Source organism: Taeniopygia guttata, chromosome 2, assembly GCF_048771995.1.
Source record: "Taeniopygia guttata chromosome 2, bTaeGut7.mat, whole genome shotgun sequence".
In the NCBI taxonomy this organism is placed as follows: Eukaryota; Metazoa; Chordata; class Aves; order Passeriformes; family Estrildidae; genus Taeniopygia; species Taeniopygia guttata.
Genome location: NC_133026.1, coordinates 23,048,897 through 23,065,728, shown reverse-complemented (window position 1 = coordinate 23,065,728; position 16,832 = coordinate 23,048,897). Strand labels below are relative to the sequence as shown.

The following is a 16,832-nucleotide window of genomic DNA, read 5'->3' as shown; positions in this document are numbered from 1 at the left end:
AGGAGCTGAATAAGGCTGAAATATTGTGGTTTAATTTTAATTTTAATTAAGGCTGAAATATTGCAGTTTCTGTCAAAGCCCATGTTGACAAGGTCCCTTTGTAGTGTCAACTCAGGATCCTACACACCTGTAACTAAAGATGGAAAGAAGCCATAGCAAAACATGCACAAGTTACGTGTGTAGCCAAAATATCAGGTGTAATCTCTTTTGCAAAACACACTATAAACATGACTTCCAGTCTTGTTTCTAGATGGGGCAAAACTCAATACAGAGGGAATATCCTCACCTTTCTCCCCTCACACAGGCCACATCTTTACCAATTCACTTAATATTTCTTTAGCTATTTAATATCATTTAATGTTTAAATGACACCTCTAGATTATCTTGGCCATTGTTAGCTACTACTCTTTCACAGATGAAGCACTGTACAGGATACTTACACATTGTAATTATAAGCGCTGTGAGTACTTAGCAGTAAACCATATTTGACAAATAAGTAGCACAGGATTAACTGGTTAATTTCTACTGTTTTCTTCTCTTGTGTCTTAGTTACTGCACTGGTATCGTTATGCACAAGGGATTTCCCAGACTCTATCTAAAGTGATGAAAATTGCTGTATATTCTTCACAGTTCTAACATATAAATCATAATACAGATCCTTATGCATATACTGCTGTGTTACGAATTCCTCTTGCCACAAAGAATTTTTCACAAATTGACTTTGCCTCTAAGCAGAGCCCTGCAACTCTAAATAGATTTGTGTGTGGGAGTTGACTGCAGTTTCAGGGTGGGTGCGAAGAGATGACCCTAAAAGAAGTGAGTGCAAGACAAGGACTGTCAGCTAGTAAGAAAATAAAAAACTGGAACAGTAACACAATTATAAACTAAATTATTTTATGAGCAGTATAAGTATAAAAAGTAAAACAACCTTTGAAAGGTGAGATGTCTATGGCACTGTGGATATGGGACTGGAAAACAGAAACCAAGATTTTGGCTTTGCTGCTGAATGTGACTGTAGGCAAGTCATTACATCCCACTGCAATGTGTTTTGTAATGAGGGCCCTGATTTATGTCCCAGCCTCTGGGTTTAGAATGTCTCCAAAATTAGCATGCAGTTTTTAGCTGGAGCAACCAATAGTTCAAATTATGTACATACAGTTAAATGTATCAAAAATGCAATATTAGAACAGTTGCAATATTGGTAGTACTTGAAGTCTTTACCTGAACTGTACCTTTACTCGTACCTTTATGCACAGAACGAGTTCAAAATTAAAGTCCTGCATTACCTAACTTGGTGAATGTGCACTCAATAGTCCAGTGTGGGAGGCTGATTCTGAAAAGCCAAGACTTACCCTTAAATTACACACCAGCTGCTAAGTAGCATATATACATATCAATAATTGCAAACCAACCATGCATACTTTGCATACAGGTACACTATCATGAATTCCTTTATCGTGTGTCTTGTGAGGACAAAAAAAGGAATACAAGCCTGATCTTTACTGTAATATATTTCATTCACAGTATTAATTTCTAATGTTATTTGATCATGTGATTGGTTTCAGAGTTGATCTGTAGGTATACTTTTAACTTTTGAGTGGCTGTGGTAACTTCCAAATTAGTTTTCTACAAGTCTTTCAGCAAAATTCTTTCCTACCCTAGCTGCCCACAGCAGAAGCTTTTTCTTTGAGTTCAGAACAAAGTCCACAAAGCCCTTCACAATTACCATTTGAATAAGGCTTCACATGAAAAATGGCCAGGACTGAATCTACTACGTGTCTTCTAGTTTTTGAGAATAAAGCACAGACCTCTGTGAGTGAGCTCTGGGAAAACTAGTACTTCAGACGGAGATACTACAAAAATAGAAATGTTATTGAGCTTAATATAGTTTGCATGCAAAGCCATGAAACCCTTATTAAAAACAAAAACACAAATTGAGGATTTTGGTACATATCAAGAACAGAAAAATATTAGTCCTAGTTGTTTGCAAGAATATACTTCTCAAACCTGACAAACATCCAAATCCCTACAACTTCTAACCTTTTTCTATCTGATTAATGTGATATGTCTAAATTGCTATGCTTCTCACCCTGATAACTTGCAAAAAATCCTGCCAAAGAGTAATTGACTGAACATGAATTGGAGAGATGCTGTCTCCCTGGATCTATAATGAGAGAACGTAAACCTACAATTTTTGCCAGTGTTTGACACAATGAGATCCTTATCTCAGTGGTAGCACCAGCTCTCATCTCTGAAACAGATAAGTAAGCGCTATGCCTGAACAAAATTGGTAGATACCTTAATTAAAATATCGGAAAGTAAAAAAAAAAAAAAAAAAAGAAAAAAAGAAAAAAGAAAAGCTTATCTGTTACAGTTGTATATAAAAGAACTCAGAGAGGAAGTACCTGTTGGAAGATTATATAAAGGCATTAATGCCCTGGTAAACAGGTTTGTTACTGGTTTGAACCTGTCTCTGGAGAAAAGGAGCTCCAGAACCGCTGCTGAGAGATCTGCTCATTGCTAAACTGTCTTGCAGAGCTAAACAGTCAAGGGATGGCAGATTCAATTACAAGCAGCTGGGTGTGAGTGAGTTTAGCTGTGGTACCATGTTTAGCTACCATGTCTCCCCTTTGTGCCAGAGCTAGCATAAGAAATTCCCACTGCTGCAAACCTAATTCCTCGTTCCTCCCCTGCCACTTGTGCCCCCGTCACTCGTATTGTAAAATTTTCTGTGCAACTCTCTGTACACTGTAGCACTAAAGCATCAGAAGTGACATTTTTATGTAGAACTTTTTAATGCAGTGATCCAGTTGACACCCAACTTCCAACTAGCTTCATCACAGCTAATGAAATTAACACTGGTGAGAGAGCAAGAAGGAACTGCCTGGATAGAGCTAGACAGAAACTTACCATACTCATCTTGTTTGCAAAGACAAAAGGATGGAATAACATCCTTATTTTTAATCAGCAGCATTCCCCAGTGCATTACAAAGAACAAGGCTTCATTCTAAAATCTGAAGCCACCTCCCAACTCACAAATGGCTAATTATTTTCAGGTATCTGGAAGCACTGTGAAATCTGCCTTAGCCAGCCACTTAGAGGAGCAGACAGAAGTTGTCACATAATGACCTACTAATTAAAAAGGAAGAAAACCATACTCAAAAGATCTGGGAATACCCATAAGATGACCTAATAAGGATAATCTCCGGTACATGTTTCAAGGGAGCAGCAAACAAGAGATGGCTGAGAGCCCATGCCTCTGACTGGAAGTTCTTTGAATTTTTTGGTTGTTTTTATTATGTTGGCCTGCCAACATATCAAGGAGATGTTTAATAGTTTGTGAAACTTCAAGTCATATTTAACCAGAATTCAGAGAATTCAGACAGGATAGAAAAGCATGTTATTCTTTATAGGTCACTATGTAGCTTTGAATGGAGAATATAACCCTAGTGTTCAGGGACAGCAGATCAACTGTGCCCTCCAAATACCACAAATGAAAACTTACTGACTGCCAGTATCAGGAATGATGGTAGCTGCTATTAACAGTGCTATTTATCAGCTCAAACCTAAGCACATTTGTTTATTTATTTATATTATCTGCAACACAACAGCTGACCAACTCAAAACCAAAATTAGATGATGTGTTTGACCATCTCCTTCCACTCCTCCCCATCTAACATAATATCTTCAGAGAACTTAATCAGAAATTTATTCTTGCTTTTCCGTGTCATGGCTTTCATCCCCAAAATGAAGTCTGCTGGACAAAATGACATATGAAAGACTAAATACTTGTCAGATGAATCATTAGCATTTACCTCCTCCCAAAAACTAAACCCTGCTTCATTGAAAAAAATAAAGTATCTGTGGGTACTTCAAAATAGGGCATTTTGTATACATGTGATTGTTAATATTATTAGTCAAGTTGCTTCTTGAAAGCTAAGTAGTCTTGGAACAAATTTAATGTTGCTGGTTTAATCAGTGCAGAGTAGCAGTGGGATAGTCTAAAGATGGGTGTGGACCATTTTGCTCTAACAAAGATTCCTTGGAATTTAAAAATGCCTCTGCAAGGGATCACAACACTATAAACTACCTCAGACCCCACAGATAAATGCTAAGCATTAAGAAAACAATGTGTAAATGTTTATCACTACCACAATCATTCTAGTAGCCTGCAAGTACCTACAGGCAGCTTGGAATTAAGTTACATCTTTCTTTTTTTTCCTTTGAGAAGACAGGGTGAGTGTTCAGGTGCTGAAGGAAGAAAAAAAGAGGGATGGGTAAACAAAAGGAAAAAAAATTCCATTTCTCACCTGCATTTTTATGTCCATTTGTGTTCTTCCTTAGAAAGTACTTTTCAAACCAGCAAGGAATTTTTAATCTGGAATGTGGAGTTATTAATGCCTTTGTTTTTAGTTGACAGAACACATATTATTACAGCTGCATTTGGGATAGTAAAGATCCTTCTAGCTAAACACCATCTGGTTATGCATTCTGTTTGCTGCTGTGACTTTTGAGAGACTGAGCATCATGGCAAAATAGTCATGTCAATTAAAATACATTTTTTAGGACACTGCAACACTTAAGCACATATAAATTAGATAGAAAGCAGACCTCACATGCTGAAGCAGAAGGATCTTTCCCATTATTATAGTATATTATATTAATGGCAAGTTTAAGTAATAGATGTGTTTGAACTTTGGAATACATTTCCAAATATGATTATGTCCTAAGATCTTAATTTATGTACCCATCCATACCATGAGTGCCACACAATGGTATTTATTGACAGAGATATCAGGAAGTCTTTGCAGTTGACATTTTCAAGCCTCAGTTGTTTCCCAGCCTAAGAGTTCTTAAGACTAGAATGGAACAGAGAAGAAAAAAGAATCCCAGTTGAGGAAATGCAATGGCATCTTTATGAGATACGGCTTGTCTTCATGCTCATTCCCTAGAGGGTGTGCTGATGCTTGCTGAATACTGCTATGCAGTCCTTTCACCTATACAGCTCCCACTTGGGATTTTTGCTGAAAATCTGTGACATTAGAAATAGTTACTGGCAGCTTCAGACCAGCTGCTTTCTTCCCTGCCAGTTCCATTTTTACATACAAAACCATATGGAGCACTGAAACAGAAATATTTCCCCAGTGCAGTCTCTGTGGCATTAAACGGGAAAAATGTTCCAGAATTAGCACCTCTACAGAGCAGCACTACAGCAGTGAGGATATTCTATCTAGTACATAAGGAGATCACAAAGCAGCTCAGTGATTTTAGTTCTCAGAGTTCCCACTCTGGTTGGGGTAAGAATCTTTTCCACATGTATGACTAAGATGTTCAGATATTATGCGTGGTTTGGGAAATCCAGCATGAGGTTCCTCTGACAGACACAACTTTTAGAAACCAAGCAGGATCTACATTCTTTGAAAACCAGACCTCCTTCAGATATTACAGAGGCTTCCCCCTTCCTTTTTGTTTTTTTTTAAAGATTTTAAAATGTTTCTAAAAACCAGTTTCACACACTAGAGAGGCTTGTGGCAGAAATAGTAGATGTCAAATCAGGTGCAACACACTGTGCATTTTGTGGTATGCAAAGACAGGGATCATGGTAAGATGGAATACTAAAGGTTTTGCTTTCCAAAGTGCTATAAGCATTGGTTTTCTTGTAACTGCAAGAAATACTTAATCTTTTTTTTGAAGCTCCATTATAAAAGTAAGGTTTTATATAGCTCATTTAAATAGTTTAAACGACACAAGGTTAAGAACAGGAAAGCCTTTCACCAAAGGTGGTTGGTACTTTTCAAAGATTTCATATTATTTGAAGCTTACTTTCACTACATTCTTTTACCTTGGCTGCTTCCCAAGTGGGTATAAGTTAATTAATTAAATAGGATTTTGACCCTTTAACCTTCCCTATAAACTGCATCTTTACCTAACTCTATTTAAATAAATCAGATAAAAAAACCAATCATAGCAGAACATATATTTTTACAGCTGCGGAAAAAACAAACATGTCTATTAAGCTTATTTGTAAGTACTTAGTAGTCAAAGCAACAGCCAAGACTCATGGATGATTTTAATTAAAATAAATCTGGGTGGGCACATAAATTCATTTACAATTGTTTTTTTCAAACTGAAACTTCTCTAGCATTACTGAACAGCACAGCACTACAGTAAGTTCTCATTTGTTTGTGGCAATTGAAGCTCAATCTACCTGATTAGCTTATATTCCATTTGAGTAATGTAAAGTGTAAATTCCATCTACAAAAGATATCAAAGATATGAGGCAGAATATTGTTACAGGAAAGAAGAGAAAGAAAGAGCAGAACAGATGGACAGATAACAATTATACAATGATATCCAGCACCTCTGTAACTGACATGCTCTGGGTTTAAATATCAAAAGGAGGTGAAATAGATGCACCAGGAGAACACTGAACCGCTCTCTACAAACAGATAGTGTGGCTTTCTGTATCTCATTAGCCTTTTTCACCCTAAAGTACAGGCTTCTGATTATTAGAGCCTTCCAAAAAGCCTTTTAAGTTAATCCAGAAACAAAATACAGTTTAGGTATGAAGAATGATAGCAGTTATAAATGGAGAAATGAGTAACTAGCTCATCTATAAAGAACGAACAAAGAACTAAGCTGCCGCTTTGTGCCTAAGTGATGTGCTCAGGTCTCTGCATAGGCAGTAACAAAGGCGCTGCTACTGGATTGATCACACCTCTCACCCCCAGTAGGGACTTCTAAAATTGAGTTCATCACAGAAATAAATCTTTAGTCGAGGCTTTTAGTTTGATATATTAATAGCGATACCATCTAACCACCTCACTGCTACATTATGTTCATATTTTGCAGTCATTCGGTGATAAATACACACCTTTTCAAGGGTGCGACTTTTTGATCATTAATTGGGACATATTTGCCTCTTTCCTGACACTTCTTTCAACCCATCCTTGCTGAATAAACAGCAGGAAGATGGCAACAACAATAATGTCATGCATAAGATGCCCCTACTGCAGCATGAGCAGAGACAGGCACAAGAGGGGAGGCAGACCTGTGCACCAGCTCATATCTTCCAAGGTGCAACTCATCTCCTCATTCAAGTGCTTCAGGGCTCGTAATGGCATCATGCATCATGTTTTGTCCACCTTTGTCAAACTATTTTAGACCAGGACTGTTACTATGCACAGACTGTGATAAGAAAGATTAACAGGAATAAGGTTTTCTGTTTCTCACATTACACAGAAAAGGATCATATACTCCCAACAGCAAGATTTCTCTGCAATATTTCTTCACTATCCCCAAAACAATGCCATCTAAAGTAATATGTAGCAGTAGAGACTGCCCAAAGGAAAAAAAAAATCAAAAAAGGCATAGGAAATTCTGGAAATGATAATAGTTTAAAGGCATGTCAACAGCCTAAAACTCTCCCTCCTCAAACATTTTTATCCTGTCAAGTAATAACCAACCATAATGGTACTGTAAACTCAGAGAGATAATTTCTTTGTGCTTTGAGAAAGGGCTTTGCATAGAATTATTTTAATTATTTTCCTTCTATAGTAAGTAGAGGATGAAAAAGATTTCTGAAATAAGAAATGTTATTGTTAAGTCACTAATCACAGCTGAGGGACTTAGGGACAGTCTGGTTCCTGAAATATCTTTGAGCTTATTTTACAGAACTGACTTAGTTGGTGGTATCCCTGTCACATGGACTTCAATGCAAGGCACCAAAACTTCCTTTATGCAGAACTACAACAGACAACCCTGGACACTGAAACCATATCCTGGGAAATTCTAGATCACTAATACTTGAAACAGGGAATTTTTATGAGTTTAAATAAGTTAACTTTTCATTTGTAAATGCCTATTTATGAGGTGATTGAGTTTTGAGTCAATGTGTAAATTACATGCGATGTTATTTATTTTTCAAACGTAAAATACATATCCCTGCTGTTTTGAGAAACGACTGACCCTAAAAAGTCAAAGTAAGGGCTTGATTCCTCTCCTTTGATTCTGTGGGTGCCACAGATGAGAGGGTTATGAGCTTCCCTATTTTGCTTCTTGACATTGGACATGCTTATGGCTTGGGACCAATGGAGCAGCTGGGGGCACCCTGAGAATCAATACATAGGAAGGACTTGGATAAATGCTGAGACGATGGCCAAGGAGGCCCGTGTGGCTGAGCAGACAGGAGGGGAGCCTGCAGCCAAAGCCAGGCAGTCACAGAGCTGCAAACTATGAGGTTTCACAGCAGAAGCTGCTATAATATGGAAATAGATTCTTGCTTTCTAGGCCCATATGTCATCACACCAAGCTAAGCTGAAGCTGCCAACTAAAATGGGCAATTTCACATGAACTTGGCGGGGTGACTGCCAACACAGAGCTTGTTTTCCACTGGTGCCACCCACTCTGCTAATCCAATTCTGTCTCCTGACTTGCTTTTAAATAATAATGAACAGCAGATGGGAGGGGAAAATGTTACTGACTGTTAAGCCAGCATGTGAGTGAGGCTCTTTGCTTTTCACGTATCTTGTGCAAACTAGCTCTAAATGCAATGTCAAGTGATTAATAGTGGTCAAACGAGAAAGCCAGGATTTGCCATGTTCTCAGTCATTTAATCTTTGACCAGGATAGGCAGCAAACAAAACAGTCAGAAGAATAACATGTTCAAAGAGAAATAACCAACTTCCATAACATTTAACTTTGATAAAGATAGGGATGTATTCTTCTTCCCATCCTTGTAAATATCATTTTGGTGTGTTTTTTTGGGTGGCGGCATGATAAGGGATTGCTAAGCACCAGAGCAGTATTAAAAATACCTTTCAAGTTAAACACACAGTAATCAGGACAGGCATTATTGAGCATAACCCCATGGCTGACTTCTTTCTGATAAGGAGAGGAAACAAGCTGAAGCACCGGGTAGGGAATAGGGATGTGACTGTCAGGAAAAAGGGCAGAGGGAGGCACGGAGAGGCAGTGGGCAGGCAGCAGGGAGCAAACAGCCAGGAGGCTGCCTGTCTCTTCAGCAGCAGCAGGAGGACCTATTGTTCCTGGGTCACACAACATTATCTCCTGCCCAACAAACAGCAGGTAAGCTTGTCTGCACAATGCACTGTGTTTTCTCTTGTGTCAGCCTGACACAGAAGATAATCGCCTCCTACTGCTCCTACTGACCTCACACTGAGGGTTGAAAGGTAGGAATCCCACTGGCAACACATCTCGATGAAGGAGAAAGAAGGTATCAGTGTGATTCTATACATCAAAATCTCTTCCACTGTTTCAGTTTCTGAAAATTCAGGAATTTAAAACTCTTCAAAGGAGTTTAAATGCTTGTGCAATATATCTAATCCCTTGTACACCTGAGTAGTCTTTAACATGTGGTCATTTTCTTGACCCCAAAGAAACCTTTGCCACTATATGCTGCTATTGTAAGACAAAGGGTTTTATTGAAAATAAGACCCTTGATTCCTTTATTGTGAAAGATGGAAGGTCTCAAGTAAGTTGAATAGACAGACAAGAAAAAAATAACTAAGTTTCAGTAGCCAAATGCTTGGAAAGTTACATTTGAGTCCTGCTTCTGCCATAGTTCCTACATGGTGCTAGAAAACTATTATCAGACCTCCTACAATACTAGAACTTTTTTTTTTTTTTTTTTTTTTACAGAAATTCACTTGGCAGCTCTGATTTTCTTTGTAATCCAAGATGGATTCTGGCTGTGGCTGCAGATATGCTGAGCGTTCACTGCTCCAACTGAGGTCAATGCAGAATGAAATCCAATCTGAATATATTGAGCACTAAAGGCTGCAGGGAGCTCTGAAAAATCAGGCAAGAATAATTGATTCATTTTTAACAATTGCCATTTTAATACGTGTGCTTCAGCTCCTAGTGCATAAAATGGACACCTTCATACCATGTCAGCTCATGGGGGTACTGTGAAAGTGGCTTCACGATGCTGGTAAAGAACTAAGAGAGAATGCACATCATGAAAAGCCACCATGGAAACTAATGATTTCATATCTGGTTCAGATTATGGATTCTGTAGCCATAATGCATAGAATGAAACACTGAATGATGAAGATGAAAGGAAACATTAGCTATCCATCTGTGTTCACAATCCATTATCCTACAGAAAAGTGATTTGAGGGCCCAAAGAAATAAGAGTATATGATTCTGAAAAATGAAAAATGTAAAGGAGTGCATAAACCACAGGTGGATGAAATTAAACTTGAAACCTTAATTTTTGTATTTCCTAAGTACTCTTTGAATTTAGCACTTTAATAAATTTTATGAAGCAAACTTTAGAAAAAGACAATGTTGCTAAGAACTAATGGCACATCTTCCTAGTTAGTCACATACAGGATGGAAAGACTCCTAATAAGAAACATAAGCTTGTCTCAAATTTGTATCAGTTTCTTTGCCTTTCAACTGAAATATTTTGTCTGGTTTGATGTTGCAAGACCACAGTAACGTAATTTGAGACAGCAACCTTTGATAATACAGGTTAAAAGATATTTCATTGTGTAAATGTTACAATCTCTGTTTTTCCATCTAATGTAGGGAGTTTAGCATATGCTTCTAAAAACGGAAAGAATTTCATACAGGCATCTGTACTGGCCTGTTCTTTGTATTAATTAAATTAGTTTCCTGTTGAGTAAGTAAAGCACTGGCAGCCAGGAACAGTTGGGGAGACAGCTCAGAGTCTTAAGCACTGAACCATGAACTTTTCTGTTTACTACAACATTAAACAAGCAGACACTCTTGCTGACATTATGGGGAATGAAAGAGCATTCTGTTAAGATTGTTGTTTCATTACTGTTCGTGAACTACTGATCTTCGTAAAGTGACATTTTTAAAGATACAAAAGGTATTTCATTTGACACAGTTAACTAAATAAACTCATTATTTGTTTTAAAAATACTTATGTCAAAGTTAAAGCTGAATTTGAACTTCAAATTGAAGGGGTCAAAACTCAGAAGGGAGAAATAAGTCAAAGTGCCACCCAATAACCCGGCTGTGTCTCTGGTTCTGCACCTCCACACTAATGATCACAAAGATGAAAACTTTATATGACACAGATCTTCAGCCCAAGCACCTCACAAGGCACATTGACACCTTGAAGGAGTAGGGCAAGAGACATCATGTCTCTGATCTTCAACACTAGCGGCTTTCAGCAACTGCTGGAGAGTTTGCCATTTGTTTAAATAAAACATAATGACAAAGAAGCACAAGCAGTATATGAATAGAAGATCTAAATAGCTGTTATTATTTCTGTTCAATTTTTCCTTGTAATGTAAGACCTTAAAATATTATAAATTGTTTATATTAAAATATACATGCTTACCACAGTACATATACACTGAGCCTTTGTGTGCATGTATTTAGCTCAAAGCTAATCTCTGAATAAAAGCCCTTTCTGAAAATAGAGATTTATAAAAAGAAATACTGATAAACTTTCAACTATAGGGACTCTAGTGGTCACTGCATAAACAGCATTGCAACACAAAACCTGTGTGATTTTGCGGATCACTCCATAAATCTTCCTTTGTCCCATGAGTTTAAGTTTTCAGCCAAGAAAAACAACATTCTTCATAAAATTAATGAAAGCAAGCTGCTCTTTGCCTACAGAAAAAGATTTTTTTAATTACATTTTTTGCTTTGAATCATATATCCTGTAGTTTGATTAAATTCCCTTAGAAGTCAACTAAAAATTAGAGCTTTGCAGCGTGAACCTCAAACGTGGTGTTTACTTGGAGAATATAAACCCACTGTGCCTTTGGAAGGTGATATTTAAAGTAAGAGTAAGAGCAATATGAAAGACAGTTTTTATTATTTTCATTATGTCACTGCATAAATTTATTTTCAGGGCTTAGACTTTGCAGAGAAATATGATCTGGCCAATGTATTTATTACAAATAAATGGTCTGTGTAAATGAATGTAGATAAAGCAAGAATACTGGAATTCTGGTTAATCCCTTGAGGCAGTAAATCAGGATTTCTAAAGCACTTAATGCAAAATATCTGCATCAAGGGGTTAAATATATAAAATATGAAAAGTCAAAGACAAGAACTATATTAAAAGGTTACATGGAGACAGTGTTGAAAAAACTGGAGCCTGCTGCTAAATAGATATCCAACAGGCATTTATTTAGGTTCACCGGCTGCAGAAGCCGCTGGCATACTCTAAATGAACTCATACAACAAACAAAAATCAAATTCTAGTGTCAGTCTTTGATCCTTTTGTAGTACCAAAGCAGAAAATTTCATAGAGAACCAAGCTATGTGGACATGATTAAGCTAATGCAACTAATTGCCCTAACTGAAAAATAAAAATGCCAGTTCTCTATATCCTTGCTGCAATCCTTGAGGCAATCCTCATTGCCTCAATGCTTCAGATGAGCCCTGTATCCTTCCTGGCAGACTGCACCTAATCCCCAGTAGGGAGAGCAGACATAGAAAAGACATCACTCATTAATTTAAGCACTAATTGAATCAGTTCCTATTCAGCTGAAAATCTCCCTCCACTCCAGAGTGAAACCGGTCCCAAAACCTTTGTCAGACCTAAATCATAATTCAGACTGAAGAACAATTTTATTTTTCTCTGGCTCCCAATGCTTTCATACAAACAAGACTTAAGAAGGCCTTCTGTGTATGTACTGCTAAATAAGATCTAATTAAAAATACCCATCCCCAAATCCTAACCAACCGAAGGAACAAAAAATGAATATATTGCTCATTGAAACAGCAGTGTTCCCCGAGTTCTCTGTGCAGCAGATGTATTCCTAACATGACTGCAGCTATCACCCATGACCAGTAACTGTTGGCTCCAAAGCTCAGAGGTGCACTTTATTTTTAAGTTCTAAGGCAACAAGACATGCCTTGAGATATATATATATATATATTTTTTTTTTTTCTTTTTCTGCTTTTATGCATACACATGGATAAAACTGACCTTTTTTTTTAAACTACTGTAGTCCTGACCCTTCCAGGGGCTCCATGCAAAGAGGCCAGTACCCACACAGAGCTTGTTTGAAGCCAATGTGGTTTTCCCAGCGGGAGACAGGAAGAGATGGGAATTACTGAGTTAAATTTGTGTATTGGTATTTTCAACATAAATTAAATATTTGCAGCTAAATCAATAAATACTGAAATCCTACTACACATTGATATATTTTAGATCTCTGGGAAGGCAAGTGACCTTGGTTCTGCTTCTGTCATTCTAAATTTTATAAACTTTAAAGGAAATTTAGTCCAGATTGAGAGAAGAATTCCTAGTCCCCACACTGGTACTCCAGAAACTTAATTTGCTTCAATAGGTCTTAATCACATCCCTAAAACGAAATATTTTTTCAGCTATGTTCCCAAATTGAGTTTTGTGTGAACAGCAGAAGAAATAAACCTTTTATATGTATGACAAATTACAGTGCTCATCACTTTTGTTCATCAAGGTCTTATCAAATACTATTTCATTATTCAAGGAATGCATTTAAAATCCTATGAAGAGATCCAGAGGATTAGCTCTTTTACATATCTTTTCCTGTTTGGGACAAGGCTGACAAAATCTGAGTGCTGAAGGCTGAAATTCTGAGCACGGTGAAATGTACTTGTTAGACCTTTTAACCTATAATTGATAGCAAAAACTAGATGTTGTAAAATCTGAGCCTAGCTGAGCAAGCTTTAGGGCATTTTCTCACTTGTTATTTTGCCTCTTGATTATCACTCATGCACAGAAAGAAACTACCAGAAATGCCCAGGGAATGGCTAATAGTCTCAAAGCTACTATTTAAAAAGAAGATATTGATAGAATTAGCTAGCATATAAAAAAATGTTTGAACTGTGATTTGTGCTTGTTATGCACACAGTTTATTTGTAAAAATTGGCTATTATGATTACCATACCTTTGTCAAACTTGACTGCAAAGTGGCATTTTTTTGACAAGCCAGTTCTACAGTGACACAAATACTAAATGAAGACAACATACAACCCTGGGAGAAGGTCTTGAAAAAAAGGGACATTTTAGTAATTATTTTTATTCATTTCACAAAGCTGGTACCTTAACTCCCCTGGGTCTCTGAATTAGTGTGTGAATATCCAGGGAACATGCTATCACAGCATTGCTACTTCATCTGGATTTGACCTCTGAGGAACAGTTTGTGTCATCATGGAGCAAAAGCTCTGGTAAAACATTTGTCTAGATAAAAGACCTCAAGCAGTTAACCTGCACAGCAGAGGCAATGCAGCCGGGCACGAGGATAATGACCTCTACCCAAATGGGGAAGGTACATCAATGCAACACTACGACAGCAAGACAAAAGATGACGGCAGCTCAGCAGGAAAACATTAGCAGTGATATAATTCTTGGTACTGTATGTGAAGAAATGCCTTGAGAAGTACAATGCCAATCTGTTTTTAACTAATAATTATTTCAAGTTTTAATATTAAAAAAAGATTAAACATCACACCCAACATTGTTCTTCACTTTTATTTTAAACTCTTGCTTTCATTCTGTTTTATTTTTTCCTAAATAAAAATCTTGATAGAAGTAAATACCCTGTGTGGGTAAAAGTTACAATTCAAATTAAATAAACTTTCCTCATTTGATACATGAATTATTGGATGGATGTTTTTCTGACTTCAGGTAGTTATGACACTGTTCTGAAACATAAACCTGAAGAACTTGATGAGCCTTGTTTAGCAAGTCAAACCTGTCCTAACAGACAGATTAACTCATTTCTTATGCAGATTATTTACACTTAGGATACCTTTCATTGTTTATACTGAAGTGTTCTTCTTTCTGTTTTTAAAAGGAGACACTGTGTCACATATCCATTATTTTTACCAGGCAGAATCCCTTGAATATTTAGCTACCGCTCTTTTAGCACCACACCAAAAGTTCTAGGTTTAAACTATTTATTTTTAAAGTAGTAGCATGATCGGGCCTGCATGCTTATCTAAAGATCTTTGCTTTATGAGGGAGCTTTTAGTCTGTGAGGTTTCCTCTACACATGGTAGGCAGCTGTCAGCAGCAGTGAGCAGGGCGAGGGGTCACTGCAGCTGCTCTGTGAAAGCACAGGGTTCCATCAACATCGCAAAAATCCTGCAGAGTGGGAGCTGGGAGACCACGGATTAGAGTACATTGGAGTGTGTATGTAAGGTCACATCATGTCTATCAAAGTGATATCAAACTGGTACACTGTACAATACATTTTACTGTGTTCTGTGTTCAAAGAAAATAAAAGGAGAATGGACATGTGTGTAGCAGACCACAGTTTAATACAGAATTTCACATTGTCCTTTTAAATAGGTGGATTTACTAAGTTCACAAAGACATGCCAAATATGTATACACAGTGGAGGTATGTTGAGAAAGAACTAGATTTCATGAATTCTTCAGGTTAGATATGAATGAGATCAAAATAATTCTTATTAATTAAATAGTAGAAAAGACTATTAAGAGAAACCAGATGTTCACATTTCCTGAATCTTACACAGTAATATACATAAATATCTGTCCTTGTATACATATGTCAATAGTTTCCCATGAAATGCTTTTTCATATCTCCTCATGAAACTTGACTTTGGTGAAATTGGTTGCTGTATTTAAGATAACCCTAAAATAAGGATAGATAGGTAACAAACACATAATTCTGATTTGTGGGTAGACACTGTTACTGACCTGACATCTTGTGTTAGGAAACAAGGAAATGGGTAGGGCAACAGAGAATTTATTCTGGCTGAACTATGCAACAAAATGAGATGACTAGTCACTAAACAATGTCTCCTATTTCTAGCAATCTTGTGCAAGCTGAAAGCTAACAGAGGTATTCAGGCAACAAGGGTTTATCAAACTACATCTGTCTACAAAGTCAAACAGTCAATGACACTGTAACAGATTTATGCTGTTTCAAAATTGTTTCCATAATTTTACAATTACTGGCAATCACTTTCAGCAGTAGAAAATAAGAAATGTAGGTGCAAAGAATAAAAAGGGAGAAAGCATCCTGTTCACAAACTGTACAGTTGTGAAGTATGAGCTGCTGAAAGAATCCGAATGGTGTGATTTAGACTAAAGCATCCCAAATATCTGAACCAGCAGGACTCTGTGACCTTCAAATTTCCTCTGAAAAGTTCTGAAGTTTTTCTGTTCATTGGGATCACTTTAAAAATTGCTGACTCTGGCAAAGGCTGCAAAACTGTAAAAAAAAAAAGTCATCACCTTAAGCACAAGTAAATTACAAACCTGCCTTTCTCCTTACCATAAATACCAACACCCACTTGCACAGTAAGCCCTTTAATCTCTTCCTCACAAAACCCTTCATGCCTGGCATTCACTTACACTTGCATTTGCAGTTATTTTTCACAGCCAGTTACCATCCTGCCCTCACCCAGTCATTACCCAATCTTCCTGGACACACACGTTCACTTGAAGACATCCTCCTCTGCTTCAGCTCTTCCCACACTGAAGCCCTCTCTTCTTAACCACTGGCCCAAATACACCTGAGCTGCTGAGAGGTTTCTGAGCCACCAGAGCTCATCATGAATGGGCTTTGTCTCTTTGCATTTCTCCAGGTTTCTTTTATTTTAAGCAGAAAATCTTTGATGCAGGACCATTTTTCCCTGCTTTCCTGGGAAAGGCTTCCCCTTACACTGGACAGGCAAGAGTTGCCAAGACTGAAGAATAAATGCAGATGAATACCCCTGGCAGTGCCAAGGTCTCTCCTCAGCTTCACTGCTGCTGACCAGACCCCACCCAGGTCTGGTCCTGACTCTGGCCCCGCTGTCTCTACAGTTTTCTACACCAATATTGCTGCCCAAGCACCAATGCTCCCAACTCCCACA

At 37.5% G+C, this 16,832-nt stretch overlaps 1 protein-coding gene across 9 annotated transcripts in view; it reads right to left on the bottom strand.

Moving 5' to 3' along the window:
* Positions 1–16,832, bottom strand: part of CDK14 (cyclin dependent kinase 14) — a 399,376-nt gene that overhangs the window by 97,028 nt on the left and 285,516 nt on the right. Inside the window, exon 15 of one of the 9 annotated variants that reach the window (XM_072925515.1) lies at positions 7,541–16,186. The exons of the other annotated variants lie outside the window; for them this stretch is intronic. The gene's annotated coding sequence lies outside the window, so the exon portion shown is untranslated. Of the gene's footprint in view, positions 1–7,540; positions 16,187–16,832 lie in introns of those variants that run through there. 9 annotated transcript variants of the gene reach the window in all.